The sequence below is a fragment of the Periplaneta americana genome, chromosome 16 (genome assembly GCF_040183065.1).
Source record: "Periplaneta americana isolate PAMFEO1 chromosome 16, P.americana_PAMFEO1_priV1, whole genome shotgun sequence".
Lineage (NCBI taxonomy): Eukaryota > Metazoa > Arthropoda > Insecta > Blattodea > Blattidae > Periplaneta > Periplaneta americana.
The window spans coordinates 156,744,718-156,761,601 of NC_091132.1; the positions used below are offsets into that span (position 1 = coordinate 156,744,718).

At 34.3% G+C, this 16,884-nt stretch overlaps 1 protein-coding gene across 1 annotated transcript in view; it reads right to left on the reverse strand.

The window, feature by feature from the left end:
* LOC138691532 (zinc finger protein 93-like) overlaps positions 1-16,884 on the reverse strand; it is a 57,223-nt gene that overhangs the window by 2,879 nt on the left and 37,460 nt on the right. The gene's annotated exons all lie outside the window — the stretch shown is intronic.

Genomic DNA, 16,884 nt, shown 5'->3' on the forward strand with positions numbered 1-16,884 from the left:
TTTTAGAACTTTTTCTCTAGGTAAAAACACCATATATAGTAAAAAACGAGGTAGCCAATATTAGCCACCAGCATAGCTCGGTCTGTTAAGGCGATTGCCTGCCGGTTCGGAGTTGCGCTCGGGCGCGAGTTCGATTCCCGCTTGGGCTGATTACCTGGTGGTTTTCTCCACGGTTTTCCCCAACCGTAAGGCAAATATCAGGTAATCTATGACGAATCTTCGGTCTCATCTCGCCAAACATCATCTCGCTATCACCAATTTCATCGACGCTAAATAACCTCGTAGTTGATACAGCGTCGTTAAATAACCAAGTAAAACAAAAAAGACCATATTATCACTCCTAGCCCATATTAGTCAATGTAGAGTATCCACCGCCCACAGAACGAATATTGGTTATACGAGCGTTGAACGACTTCCGCCGATTTTGGAACAGACACCGACGCACTTAGGTTAGGTCAGGTTAGTTTAGGCTTTTATTATCCCGTCAAGATGAAGGTGAAAGCGATTGAGTGTGATTTTCTTTGTTGTCATGTTGGCAGTTCAAGTGCGTCGGTGTCTATTCCGAAATCGGCGGAAATCGCTCAACTCTCGTTTCACCCGAATATTTTACTTTTATCACTGCCAATGTTGCGCTATAAACCAATTTTCGCAAATCTAATGTAAAAGACTGCCTACACAAGCAACAAGTTATATTAAATGTTTAGGATTAGTGTAAAACTGGCCTATGTCTCCTATAGTGGGCGGGACATAAGTAACAATAACCCCCATATTTCCATCTTTTCCTTTGTTATCTGTTTTTGGCGATTTAGGCATAATATATAAGGGTTATGGTGAAAGTACGAGGGGGATCCAGGAAATAACGACCGTTTTGTTGTAATAATTAAAAAAATATATATTTATTTGAAAAAAAAAACAAAGTCTGTTACATAACTGAAGCTTCTTTCACTTCTCTACATAATCACCACCTACATTTAAACATTTGTCGTATCTGTTCACTAGCTTTAGAATTCCCGTGTTATACTCCCCTCCCGCCAGTTCATTAAGCCAGGTGTTCACTGTCTTCTTCAACTCTTCATCACTTCCAAACCGCGTACCACCCAGAAAGTCTTTCAGCTTAGTGAAAAGGTGAAAATCGCTAGGAGCAAGGTCTGGACTATAGGGCGGATGATCAAAGATTTCCCAACCGAATTGATCCAGCAATTCTCGAGTTGAAGCAGCAGTGTGCGGGCGGGCACAGATTTTGTGGTAGCCAAGATGTTGCGACACAATTTCACCAAGCAAAGAACGAGAAATGTCAGGAAAGGCGATATGCAATTCGTCGAGTGATGTGCGCCTGTCTTGCAAGATTCTGTCGTTCACTTTAGTCTTCAGGTCTTCTGTGATGAGTGATGGGCGTCCGGGTCGAGTTTCATTGTGGACATTTGTTCGCCCATTGTTGAACATTTCGCACCATTTTCTCACATTTCTTTCATTCATTACAGTATCACCATACACTTCTTTCAATTGCCGGTAAATTTCTGCAGGTTTCAAATGTCGGGCATTCAAAAATCGAATCACACTCCTCACCTCACAGTCGGCGGGATTATCAATCACGTCGTTCATTTTGAAGTAACACAAAATGCACAATGGCGACTTGTTGCAACCAGTACTCACCACATTATGAGAACACATGTTAAGGAAGCTAGTTGACCTTCAAACAAGGAAGGGGAGTCAGCTGCGCGGCGGGTATGCGCGAAGGGTCGTTATTTCCTGGATCCCCCTCGTATAATGGAGTTACAGGGACTTGCAGGTAGAGCAAGTATTAATACAAAACTATATAAATAAGACACCATTTTAGTACTCATATTCATTAGAAAACAATTACTAATAAATAAATGAATGAATAAAAACGATTTTAAACTGGTTTGGCCACATCCAGGATAGAATCTGTGAATGTCTTGTTGCAACAGTTTATCAATGTTACTGTATTCGCGCCTAATATATGAAATGACAATGCGATGTTTTTAACTATAATAATACGGACATCGTTCGTAAAATGTACTTTGAGATAAGTCCGCCGAGTTAGCTCTACCTCGAGACTAGGAGAGATGGAGGTGCACAACCTTTAATTACTAAATTGTCCACCAATATGCCTGAGTTAAATCCCTAATCTCTCTGCAGTGCATATGAAGAGAAGGTATATGTCACTCTTGATAGTGATTCGTCTGTTTGACGGGAACGTTAAGCCTGGCGACCTCCTTGGTGCTATTCGACAGGAGTAGGCTACGTGCCAGTACCGGGTTTACCTTCATCATCGTCCTCACTCACTCCCTACACTACACTTATAGGAAAACTTACACCTATAATCACCCTAGTACACGACATAACTCACAAATATACATCATGCATAACGTGGCCCTCCGAAGTGGTATGCAACTTGAAAATGAGTCACAGTCCTGCCATCTATCCGCAGTATGCGGAACCAAAATCACGCAAGTGAAGTGGGTAGGCATTAGACACACACACACACACACACACACAAACACTTTGAGATAATTTCAGTAGTAGCTTACACGAATAAGTTACGGGTAATTTGTCTCGATAATTCAAACACATTATATTTTGTAAATTATTTTAAGGAAGAATATTCAACAATGTTGTGGTCTGATGTTTAATGTTGAAGTTGAAAGACTACCAAGTAGAAGGTTCCCAAATCGAGTCCCGGTGATTCCAACATCACAGGTAAAATTAAAATATACAAATACGTATTAATACTGATGTGCAACAATAGTAACAGAGAGTGAGAAGGAAGAGGGGAAGGAGAAAGAGAGGTGCGAAAAGGAGATGAAAGAGGAAGGGGACAAAAGTGTAAAATTATTTCTCTTCTCCGCCCTTCATTGCCGTAAGACACGAGTTAATGCATAACTGGCTTTTATGAAAAAACGGCTGGATTCAAATGTAACACTACGCCGTATTATGGCTAATAAATTAACATCAAAAGAAACATACGCAAAGCAGAAGAGTCATTACCCGCAGCCTGTATTTATTAGACCTAGGTTAGAATTGTAATCATAATTCCCAAATGAAAGAATTGGCTGCAAATTGAGAATATTTCAAAGCTTTCGTCGTTTCCACAGTAACTAACACGCGCATACTAGTGTCATATTAACGTGGAAGAAGTGAACCATTCGACACGAGACAATCTGTCGTTGTCATTTAGATTCAACCTTGCATTGTAGTAAAATTTCAATACATATGTACGAAAATTAAACATAACATGAGCAAGTCTTGGTTTTTATAACAGTGACAGATCAGATCAATGAGCAATTAAAATAACGAAAATGTTCCACACTCATATCATACATACCTGTGGTAATGAAGTCGAAACTTATAATATTTCAGTTATCCAGTCTACAATGACGAAGGGAGCCGATGTATAATGGCGAACGTGCGCAAGCTACTACCACAGTCTAGTATATACAGTAACGAAGCTCAATACGTAGTAATTATGCATCCATAAGTAGTTGCTAAACACTAGGATCGCTAATATCGCCTCGTTACAGACAATGCGGCACAGTCTATTGTTCCTAGCACCCTCACAACTCAAGCTTCGTGACTGTATATACTAGACTGTGCTACTACGTGAAACAAATTAACATTTAACGATGAGAGAAAAACTGTTATCTCGTATTTGAAAAGCTAATAAGTTGTAATACGAATTCGTGGAAGTAGTCTAGAGATTTAAACACCAGAGTCGCATTGATACGAAGCTACGCAGAGTCCGTGAATATACCAGCGTAGCGCAATCCCCGAGTCGGCCGCCATAGTTAGTCCTTTTCAACACGATAGGGATAGGAATATTTAAAGTAAAACTCAGATATTTTAATTTGAAGGGCAAAAACGTCTAAAGGATCTTCTTGCATTATAAAACATTATTGTCAGTCAACATCATAGACAAATAAATAGAAAGACCCCTAACTCAATGTATTACCTTCGACACGCTATTGACGCGACATCGAGACACTTGGCGGTAAAATTCGGAACTACATCCCATGTTACACAGCCCGATCGGTATTGCAGATGCCTATTATACCAACACATACTAGTATTTTTCATATCCCCCAAAGGAGTGTGTAATGGTTTATCAGTTTAAATAACATGTTTAACCACAATATTTATATCACATTTTTGTTTTAAAATGTGAATATAAATATAATGGTTGAACATGAAACTGAAAACCATTAACACACTCCCTCTTTTAACACCGTCATTTAACCCTTTTATTAAATTAATTTATAAAATTTGAATAGGATAGGATGCTTCTCTCCAAAACACCTTAAGCACTATTTTTAAAGAATAATGTTATGAATCATGTATTGGAAGATAAAAACAAAGATTGACTTTGAAATATTGACTTCAAAATTATTATTGGTGAGTTATATAATTATAATTCGCTCTTAATTTTTTATGTCAAACATTAGCTTGAAAATAGCCATAAAATGTTTTGCTGTGATATAGTACAACGCACGTTCATAAACATTTATAACACACCACTTTATTTGTTTTACGTCAGAGCTGAATATCTATTTTTTAAAACTGCCATTAGTTTAATATATGGCTATTAAAAATCTAAGTAATCAATAATCACCAATGATAAAGAATACAAAGAAAACTATTTATCTACAATGGACAAAATCAACTTAGACTTTCAATAATAACACGATTAAGAGATACAATAATTTTTTTTTCATTCTCTGATGTATAGTTAATTCAATAATAATAATAACAATAATAATAATAATAATAATAATAATAATAGTTTTATTTTCCCTGGCAGAGTTAAGGCCATCAGGCCTTCTCTTCCACTCAAACCAGGATCAAATCAGTTAATTCAAGGTACTGAACATATTACAAAAAGTGCAATACAATTTATTACAGATAAGTCGATACTTTGCAACATTTCCTAATTTTGAGCTTTGATTCTGAGAGTGTTTGATTTGGTTGTGGCCCCGTTGCTCAAAATATTGTACCATATTTACTCTTTTCTTAGCTGATGTTATACGACCAGCATTCTATTATCAGAAGTTTAGTTGCTTCCGTACCATTAAAGTAGTCCCCGGCCAGAGATCTGACTGAGGGACTATTTTGCTGCATAGAATTGGAATATATCAGTTCCCTAACTGTCCATTGTGCAACTCAAACCAAGAAATGGATTTGGAACACCTCAAAATCTGTGCTTCAGTGGCTGACCATGACAATAATTTTGAAAAATATTGGAGTGCAAGAGATGAAATGACTTTATTGTCAAATGCCTGGCATTAGAAAACAACAACATATTTACCCTCTAAAAATTCTACATAATGCACCCAAATCTGGTGAAAATGCTCCCCAGTTCGTCGTTAACAACGCAAAGATTTTGAGGAAAGAAAAAAATTGATGAGAATCCATGTTATTTTGAGAGATATGACATCCCATCACGTTATGTTTTTTAATAAGCTCACTGACAAGTTCTCTGTAATCTTCTGATTTGTAGTTCCTAGAAACTAACAGTCTTGAATGATCCTAATGTTCCCGGCATATCATTGGAACTGGAAAAGCTAAATGACGTGATACTTTTAGTCAACCCGTTGATAGAATCACATGGAGCGCAACAGATTTCAGGGACCCAGTTCATGCCTTCATCTATTTTTCAATCAAAAGAACACTCGTAAGCTCTTTTAATTAGTGTAGTAAAATTCGAAGTTAACTAATCACAAATGCAACAAAACTTTTATGCAAATTATACAATATTTCGAGGTATTCCATGTTCAATCTTGCGTACACTACTTTTAACACTTGAATATAATTAAGAACAATTAAAGCAATAACCAGAGGACACAAAACATCTACATATGCCAATCACATAACCAATGCTAACCATAAATACAATAACATAAATACGGACATGGAAATCCTACACATACAACCCAAGAACCAAAAACTCAACACACTAGAACAATACGAAATATACAAACACACTAAAACACACCCCAATCAAATTCTCAACACACAGATCAATTTCAGTACACACACACTATTTGACTCCACCCTTCAACAATCAAACACACCCACATAACAGGCAGAGAAGTTCGAGATAACGCCGTGATCTAGTAGGCTCTGAAGATAGTGCGTGAAGCAATGAAACAGCTGTAAGCCGGAAAAATATTACATAATTAACTCGAGTAAGTCCACTAGTTAATCAATTAATTATTTCGAGGTATGTGTCACTTTATAAAATATTTTTTACCACACTTAAAGTACAAAGAAAAAACAGGTTGTGAAACTTGTTTCATGAATGTAAGTTTCAAATCTATTGGGAATTAATATTAACTCTAACAGTTCTACGAAGAATAACATTTATTTTTGTGAATTCTGACTTCACAGGCAACAATGATCTAAAGTTATAGGTCAATTGCTAAAGGAATAAAATGAAATATTAGAAATATTTTCATTCCATTAGCACAATAAGAACTGTATATAGCAATAAAAATAAATCAATTCTTGTAAAATTACAAAGAAATGTTGGGTGGTAGAGAAACTCTGACTTAATTTCTGGAATCAACAGAATAAATTACAAAAGAAACATCAGAAATTGAGGGGTTTGCCGGAAGAAAGGCGGCTAGACCTATATGCCCTTCTTCGGGAAAACGGTTTAAAATGTAGTGAATAATTCGCTAATTATAGTAACGAAATTTTGTTTTGATTGTACTGCACATACCTGCAGGACAGGGCTGCGTGCGTGATTTAGTCAGTCAGTCTGCAAGTAGAGCTAGTGCTGCGCATTACCGCAAACTGTACTGTGTGTGTTTTATCTTGGTAGATACTAAGCAAATATATATATAGTTCAATTTAGTCAGTCCAGTTGTTTCCTTTGACTACTTTTTATGTTCATTATTGTCCTTGTTTTAAGAGTAAACAAACTTATGAAACTCTTAGATTCAGAGGGAAATATTTTATGTTTCTATAAAGAGATTTCTTACAATATTCAGATTGTTGGGCTTATTGTTATCAGGATTATACAAAGAATAAATTTTATTTATTTATGTTCACACAAAATGGAGATATTCTTTTTCTGTTATATTCAGAGATTTTGCTTTGCGTAATTAATGTCTACTCAGTATATCTGAAATAATGTAAATTACTTTAGAAGGAGATAATAAATGTCATAAAATGTATCTTTGTTTCAATTCCAAGTGAAATTTAAATCAGAAATCTACATTAAATCCCCTAAGCAAAACATTATACATATAAAGGGAGTATAGACCGATGTTTTATATGGTACAAATATAAGGAAATTTAATAATATAAATTGCCTAAATGCTACAAAACATTTATACTCGCTAAGATTTTTAATTTAATGTATAATTTTGTTCACTATTTGTATAACATTTTATTCAGGTGCGTTTTAAAATCTTAGATTGCCTGTATCTCAATTCACCATATTGATGTATATGCCCTTTTTCCAGCAAACCCCTCAATTGTACATTTAACAAAATCATTCTCATTGTAACAAATAGAAGTTACAGCGTTGTTCAAGTGAGCTATTAAATTATTCAATTCATACACAGTTCAGAATGAGGTACAGCTTGCACATGTTGCCAAATTTTAACCTTACTCTTACCTTGCCTTTTAGTTCGAAGGTCCTATTGTTCCTATTGAACCTTCGACACCACCAAGGGATTGAAATGGCACATATGCCCTTAATAATGCCATTGATTATGGGTACTTCATGATCCACACATTTTCCCCTAATCCAAGTAAAATCAACATTTTCCTTGATAGCACCTGCAACACACCCCAGGATAGTGACCAATTTCTGGCATCAAATTTTCTAAAAGAGTTGCTCCAGCTCCAACTGCCTTACATAATTCTTCAGTGGGGTATGAAAGGCGGTTGGTATCTGAATGCTCTTGAAGGGAAATTCCTGAATGAAAGTACTGCACTGATTCTGTTGTGAGGCAAGCTTTACAGTGAATGCAGGTGTTACCGTTAAAAAATCTTCTGGCTATATACCCAGAGACATAGGCAACAGAGTCAGATATTACCTCCCTCATACGGGACATCGTGAGTAGGAGGCACCTCCTCAATGGTAGAGCTGGGTTCTTGACTACTAGGAGGTTCTGGCTCTGCATCTAGAAAACAACGCAGCTTGTTCAGCCAGTCGCCAGGTTCATCCTCCTGCTCACAATTACCATCTTTCAGCGCCTTGAAAGTGAGGCCATTAACAATGGCTGTTTTCAAGGCAGCCTGAAACTGAACCACTGTTGGGTTATTATTAGAACCGCAATTAGCTCTAATACAGCCAAACAAGTGTTCCAGCGGATCTTGATTGAGTGACCTTGTCTGCAGGTATCTGAATCCCTTCTCCTTTAAACTAAACCAAAGATGTTTCACACCACGTACAGAGGCAAGCCAGCCATCCTGTGAACGTGGTCGAAGAATCTTAGATTTGGTTGTTGGAGAAGTAGTTTCACTTCTCAGAGCCGAAGACTTCTTCAGAAACTGCCAACTATCTACTTCTTTAATGGCACAATCCCAAAAAGCAAGATGGCGGTCCTCTTTCCTGGCATGTATATAACGTTTCAATCCATCTGGACCCTGCTCACAGGCTGATGAGGCATTAAGCCTGTCAAATAATTTATCTATGTAAGATACCATATGAGCTGTTGCCTCTGCTCCGGGTATTAAACCTGAAAACAAAGAACATATGTCTGAGTAACTAAGACAAACGTCGATCTATTAAAGTCATATTGTAATGAATTTTCTATTATAACATGCTATTAACTATGACAGAAGTAGGATAAGAACTTACACGAGCATAAGATTTAAGTTACAATTAGATTTCAGTATTCGTCTAATAAAATGTTCTCATCTGCAATATGACAGCAAGTAATAAATAACATTGAAACGTAATTATATTTTGTTAATTTGAAATTGAATATGATACTCACCTTTAACAACCTGTGCATGAAGGTTTGCTGCTATTTTGTTGCTCATCACTTGGGCAGCAAGGGACACTTTCATTTTCTTGAAAGCATTAGGGTCCAGATGGTCATTCGTTATTTTGTTCAATGCGTGGTAAGCAGGGGCGTATTTTGCGGGCTACCGGGGCTACCGGCGGTAGCCCAAGGAAATTACAAAAGAAAAAGTTTATAATATAACATAATGTAATAATTTTGTATTATTAGTTTTACCATAGTAATTAAAATTAAAGTAATTGTTAGATATATTTTGTGTAATAATAGGGTCAGCAGTAGCCCAAACCCTTTAACCAGTATACGCCACTGGTGGTAAGGTTCTTTAGCGCTGTCCTGACCACGTGCGGCAAACTAAGGAACATCTATGAGCATCCAACATCTATCATTTGAGTTAAACCCCCCTGTCAACATACTAATGTAAAAAACTTCATTTAATAATTATAATAGCATAAATATACATTTAAGTGCTCAATACATTCGTTCATAAACGTCACAGTTGTAGGTATTACAGCAACAAGAATTTAATAAATTACAAGTAGCAAATTAAAACAACAATGTTTAAAATAAAATAACAATAAATCTAAACATTTCCAACTACATTCCTCGTGCGAACTCTCCGGCTTCCGCATATAAGGGGACACTATACAGAAATTTCGCGAAGTTCATTAGTATTAAGAGTTCACAACAGTGAAATCCATAACTACCATACTTACGAAGCTAGATTCATCAAACTTTTATCACTGATATATCTGCTTAATAGTGACAAGTGTACAAAATTGCATCCGCCTATGATACGTGGTTTGCATTTTATTAATTATTTTATTAAAATATTGAACCGTTTTGTATAAAAAAGGCGCTTACATTACAATTGACATTATTCTTAAGTGATTTTCACTATAGGGTAACCAGAACACAAGCTGGAAGTAGTACTGCCATTGATAATATATTTATAGATAAAAGTAGATTGAATTCCTATTCAACAGTACCATTAGTCAATGGCCTGTCTGATCACGATGCACAAATTCTAAGTGTTTTCAATATGAGTGAAAAATTCCAAAGTGTTAATCTAAAAATAAAAAAAAGGATTATAAATGCTGAATCTCTTCATCATTTAAATACATGTCTACAAAATGAATCTTGGGAAAATGTATATAGTACCGATACCATTGATATTAATACTAAATTTAATGCATTTTTCACTACATTTACGAATTATTTCAATGAATGTTTTCCAGTCAAGGTGGTGAAAAAATGTAAAAGTAAAAACACGTGGATAACTCAGGGAATTAAAATATCATGTGCTCGAAAAAGGAATCTATATTTAATGAGTAGGAATAGTGATGATCCTCATGTTCTTAATTACTACAAGAATTACTGTAAAACTTTGACAAAAGTTATAAAAGATGCAAAGAAAATGTATCTGAATGAAAAAATACAAAATTCAGATAATAAGATTAAAACTATTTGGGATATTATTAAAAATGAAACTAATCGATATTCAAAGAGTGAAAATATTACTTGCATTAAAATCAATGATAGTAAAATAGATAACCCAAAATCAATTGCAAATCATTTTAACGACTTCTATATAAATATTATTCAGAACTTAAACATTCAAGATTGTGCAGAAGATGCTGCACTTGGTTACCTAACTGATGCATTTAACACTGAGTTTTTAGGTCTCAAATTTATTCCCACTACCGCAGCAGAAATCATGCATGTGATAAAACAACTAAAAACAAAATATTCCTCTGGATATGATGAAATTCCAAGTAAAGTTCTGAAAGCTTGTTCTGAAATATTATCCCCTCCGTTAAGCTATCTATGCAATTTGTCAATGCAATGTGGTATTTTTCCAGAAAGACTCAAATATTCAATAGTAAAACCAATATACAAAAAGGGAGATAAATGTACTATTGCTAATTACAGACCCATATCATTATTAACAACATTTTCAAAAGTGTTTGAGAAAGTTATGTATAATAGATTATATCATTACCTGGAGTCCAACAATATATTAGTTTTAGAACAGTTTGGATTTAGAAAACAAAAATCGACAGAGAATGCTGCTTTTAGTTTGGTGGATGAAATACTAAATTCATTAAATTCGAAACTACATGTAGGTGGGATTTTTTGTGACTTGGCTAAAGCATTTGATTGTGTAGACCATAGTATATTAGTAAAAAAATTGAAGTTTTATGGCATTAAACATGAGATGTTGGGTTGGTTTACATCGTACTTATCAAATAGAAAACAAAAAGTAGAAATAAATGTACCAAATAGTCATAAAGTTACTTATTCAGAATTTAGAAATATTAAACATGGTGTTCCGCAGGGGTCAATTTTAGGTCCATTGTTGTTTCTAGTTTATATTAATGATTTAGCCTTGACCATAAACAATTCATCCCATGTAATTTTATTTGCAGATGATACAAGTGTAATTATTTCAAGCAAACAATACGATCATTTTATAAACACTTCTAATACAGTGCTGAATCTAATGAATGAATGGTTCCATGCAAATAAACTAGCACTTAATGTTGATAAAACCAGTGCAGTCAAATTTAGTACACACAATAGTGCTCAGGTTTCCTACAGTATTCGATTAAATGGAACTCATCTCAAAGAATCTATAAGCACAAAGTTTCTTGGTTTAGAATTGGATAATCACTTGAACTGGAAAACGCATATAGAATGTATTACTCGTAAATTGAGCTCTGCCTGTTATGCATTAAGATCCTTATCTACTATTGGTGATATAAACTTACTTAAAATGTCATACTTTGCATATTTTCACTCTGTAATGAAATATGGATTAATACTCTGGGGTAACTCGTCTGAAGCTAAACACGTTTTTGTTTTACAAAAGAAAGCTATAAGAATAATGGCCGGTGTGCATAAAAGGACCTCATGTAAAATATTTTCCGAAACTTAGAAATCTTGACTTTACCTTGTGAATACATTCTTTCCCTAATGATGCTGTATATTAAGAACCAAGATAAATTCAGTACTAATGAAGACATTCATCATTTTAATACAAGACATAAATCAGATCTTCATCTACCCTCTGTTAGTCTAAGCTGTTTTAAAAAAGGAGTTCGCTATTCATGTATAACAGTCTTCAATGCACTGCCTAATTATCTTAAAGATTTGAAGAACAACGAGAAAAGGTTCAGAAAAGAATTAACCAAATTTCTACATACTCATACCTTCTACACAATTGATGAATTGTTTATGCTTGTGAATTGAATTATTCTACTTAAATGACATGTACAATTTTATATAGCTCAACTAAAATATGTTTTTATATTGACTTAATCTGTTTACTATGTATTGTATTTTTTGTTTAGCATAACTGATGAATTGTATGTACTGTAAATTGAATAGTATACTGTATAGGTCAACTGATGAATTGTTTAAGCTTATAAATTGAATTAATCTACTTCATATGAATTGTATAGCTTAACGAAAATAAGTTTGTAAATTGAACTAATTTGATTGTATATGTTTGTATAGTTTGGCTGATGAATTGTATATGTTCTTAAATGATTACTAGTCAGTGTAGCTCTACTGACGAATTGTATACAGACCTACTGTAAATTGAATGGTAATATGTATAGCTCAACTGATGAATTGTTTATGATTATAAATTGAATTAATCTACTTGATATTAATTGCACAAATTTGAATAGCTTAATGAAAGTATGCTACTTTGTATTGTATATATTTGTATAGATTTGGCCGATGAATTGTATATGCTTTAAATTGAATAGTAATCTATATAGCTCTACTGATAAATTGTTTGTGTTTGTAATTTGAAGTAGTTTGCATGATATGTATTATCAATTTTTGTATATCACAACTGGTTGAATTGTTTATGCCTTAAATTTAATTAAATTGTTTTGTATTATAATATAGCTCAACTTATGAATGATCGTTTGCGTTTGTAAATTTAATAATCTGATTGGCTATGTATTGTATACTTTTAGTAGAGCCATCGATGTTGGTCAGTCGACAGACTCGCTGGGCTGCTGATCCGGAGCTGCGTTCGGGCTTGGGTTGGACCCCCCTTTGGACTTTGGTTTCTTCGGAGGTTTTCCCCAGCCGTGGGACTGAAGCCGGATGGTCTATGGCGAGTCCTTGACATCAACCCCTTTGATTTGATTACCCCCTTTGATTTGATTACCTGGTTGGGTTTTTCCGAGGTTTCCCCCACCGAAAAGGCAAATGCCGGGTAATATTTTGGCGAATCCTCGGACCTCATCTCATCTCACTACATCTCGCCAAAATGTAAAAAAATGTAAAAAAATGTAAAAAAATTGTACAAAATTGTAAAAATTGTAGAAAATTACTAAATTGTAAAACTATAAAAATTTGTAAAAATTGTAATTGTAATATTGTAAAATGTTGACATGTTCCACATCTTAAAGCTTCATTGCTCATGTAAGATCTATGGAATAAAATAAATGAATGAATGAATGAAAAGGTAAAAAGGTAAAGGTATCCCCGTAACATGCCATGAAGGCACTTGGGGGGCATGGAGGTAGAGCCCCATGCTTACTATGACCTCGGCACTAGAATGAGGTGGTGTGGTCGGCACCACGCTCTGACCGCCTTTTACCCCCGGGAAAGACCCAGTACTCAATTTTATAGGAGGCTGAGTGAACCTCGGGTTTATTTCTGAAAGTTTGGCAACGAGAAAAAATCCTGTCACCACCTGAGATCGAACCCCGGACCTTTCAGTCCGTAGCTAGCTGCTCTACCAACTGAGCTACCCTGCCGCCTGCTTACTGTAGGGTTTGCTGTAAAATTAATCAGTAAATTACTAGAATTTTTTATTATAAAAAATAAAAAAATTAATAGCCATAAAATTTCCTAGTAATTTACCCATTCGCTGTATAGAAAATTCCAATAGTAATGTTTGTTCCAATGTATATAAAGAATCATACAAGTGAATATCAATTAAAAATAATGTAAATTGTGACGCAAGGGACTTTTTGTATAAAGCAATACAATATTATTCTATTAAGTTATTAATAAAATGCAAACCACTTATTATAGAGACGGAATTTTGTACGTGTTATTACTAACCACATATAATACTGATAAACATTTTGTGAATTTAGCTTTAAAAATATGGAAGTTAGTAATTTCAGTATAATGTCTCCAAGGATACACTGACGTGAGGTTTTGTCATTTTTGGTCAAAAAATCGTTTCTTTGTTTTTACCTTTAAAAATTCATTTTTGGTCTAAAGATGCCCTCTGCCAATTTTCATGACCATACGACTGGTCTATCAGCTATTTAGGATCACATTTTAAAAAGGCTGCGGGCTCCGACTGTTAATTTAAATGCTCCGTCCACGCCCTCCACTCAGAATTCTGCGACCATTTTGGAAATTCCGCTCTATTTCATATATTATTTATTATATTAGATTTCCGATTGAGCCAGTGTAGCTTCTCGACTTCTCGAAATATTTCTTCATAGAATCCAACAGGTGTTAGGCCTACTTCAAAGGCTGCTTTCCTTTAAAAACATTCAGTTACAAAGGAGAGTACAACTCTAGTCTAAAGGAAAATTCAGCTTGTTGCTAGTAGCCATAACAACATGTTTTTTATGCTTGGTTTTTGTTTGTGATACAAGAAATATTTGCAAGTTTCTAACAGTTTTATTGTCAGTGTTATAATAGTGTCTACAGTCTATAGTTATTTGTAAATCATATTTATCTATTATAGTGTTTTCATAAGTTTACATAGTTTTTTTAGTCACCTTTATTTACTAGTGTAGGTTAGGTGTGCACAGCGTGGTAGTGTATATAAGGGTAAGTTCTGTATATAATATGCTAGGTCTATATGTTTCAAAATGCCTAGAAAATAAAAAAGACAGAGACCTAGTTCATTATTATCATCCAAAACTTTGAAGTGAATTTTCTCCACCATAATTTACTAAATTTTGCATTGCTAAAAATGCTACTCTTTCTACAGATTTTGTACTACGTGCATGATTTTTTTTAGAGTTTTTTAAATTTATTTATTTTATATCATTTTAGCTTAGGAAGTCATATCGCGAAAATACATAAACAATTCTTACAGTTTACATAGAGTTTACTGTATTACAATAATCATTAGGTTTTTTGAATATGTTCTTAACAAAACCAACTATCAGGATTATACCTAACACTCATATTTTTTGTTGTTGCTGTTGTTTAGTCAAATGTCCGAAGACATGTTTGAATCTCATAAGTACCACCAATAAGGCATCACTCATGAGACAACTAGGCCAGGTGATAATGGGGTAGGGTGGTCAGTTCCTTTCTCCCTCCAATGCATACTTCGCCGATTAGCTACATATTCCACTAATCAGACTTCAGATGCATATAAACAATTGTTCTTCCTCTGACACGTATCTTCAAGTGAGATGTACTGCCTGATAATATATATGCAGATCAGCCAGAATTTGAATAAAAGGTATTTTTAATACTAATTTTTTATGCTCGAGTTGAATTTTTTTTCTGTTGTTACACTTTTAGTGCATTAAATATTTTTAATTATTTTTTTTAGTAAAATAAAAGGAAAATTGTATAGTAAGTTTTGTTTCTGAAGGTCTGACAAGTATGTAGACAAAAATTCTGGCCATAATAATAGCAATTTTTGAAAACCTAAATTTATACAATTTAAAATTACAAATGAAAAGTACAAAATTTCAGAGATCTACCTAGAATAGTTTAGACAATTGAAATTTCACATCAGTCTAACCTTAATAGGGTTTCTAGTTTCTACGGTCTCTTCATTTTCCAATCGAGCCAAACAATGCAATCTTGTCTCAAGAATGAATTCAGAACTTCACAAATATATTATGTCATTCTTGCAAATAGCAAATAGGATTAAATTCAGAAATGCTTGATTTGAAAGGAAGAAGATGGTAAAAATTTGACACTGATCCTAATTGGTACGTGATTTTCATTTATGTAGAAATATCATTGCTGAAACAACTTAAATTCTAGATTACTTTTATAAATTTTTGAAAAAATAATTATCAAAATACAATCATTCATTAATCTCACAATGTATGCTCGCTTAGGTAGTGGATCGTTCCTTTTTATATTTATAGTCATTGCTTTCCTTTTTCCTTATTTCTTTCACCTTGTCACAGAGAAAAATGTGCGCTTTTTTCAGTTCTCTGTGAACAGTTCTGAACACAGCAGCACTGCATTTTTTCGCACTTAAATTACATTATTTCCCTATGCAACTGTATACTGCATAGCGCGCTGGACTAACAATGGCGGATTTGTCGGCATTTGCCGGCTCAAACGGTTGCGGTACTCTGGATACCCACGGACTCTAAAGCTACGGATAATCATGAACTATTTCTATCAAGTTAATATAGATTATGAATTCTCTGAACTTGGACGTAAACATAAATAAAATTAAGTGTGTGTGTGTGTATGTGTATGTGTATGTGTATATATATATATATATATATATATATATATATATATATATATATACTTCTATGTTCGTGGGCGCGGGTTCGATACCGGCCCAGGTCGATGGTATTTAAGTGTTTAAATGCGACAGGCTCATGTCAGTAGATTTACTGGCATGTAAAGAAGAACTCTTGCGGAACAAAATTCCGGCACACTGGCGACGCTGATATAACTTCTGCAGTTGCGAGCGTCGTAAAATGAACCATAATTTAAATTTTTAAAAGTGATCTACATTATTTCTAACTGAAAAAATATAGATACCAATGTAAACATATCAGTACTAAAGACAAATATATTGTAAATTTTTATATTGAACAACAATGCAATTTTATTATCTCAACAATAACTCTTTACTTTCTACAATTTAATTTCACTCCCGTCAGCAATGGGATTTGCTCTCCGC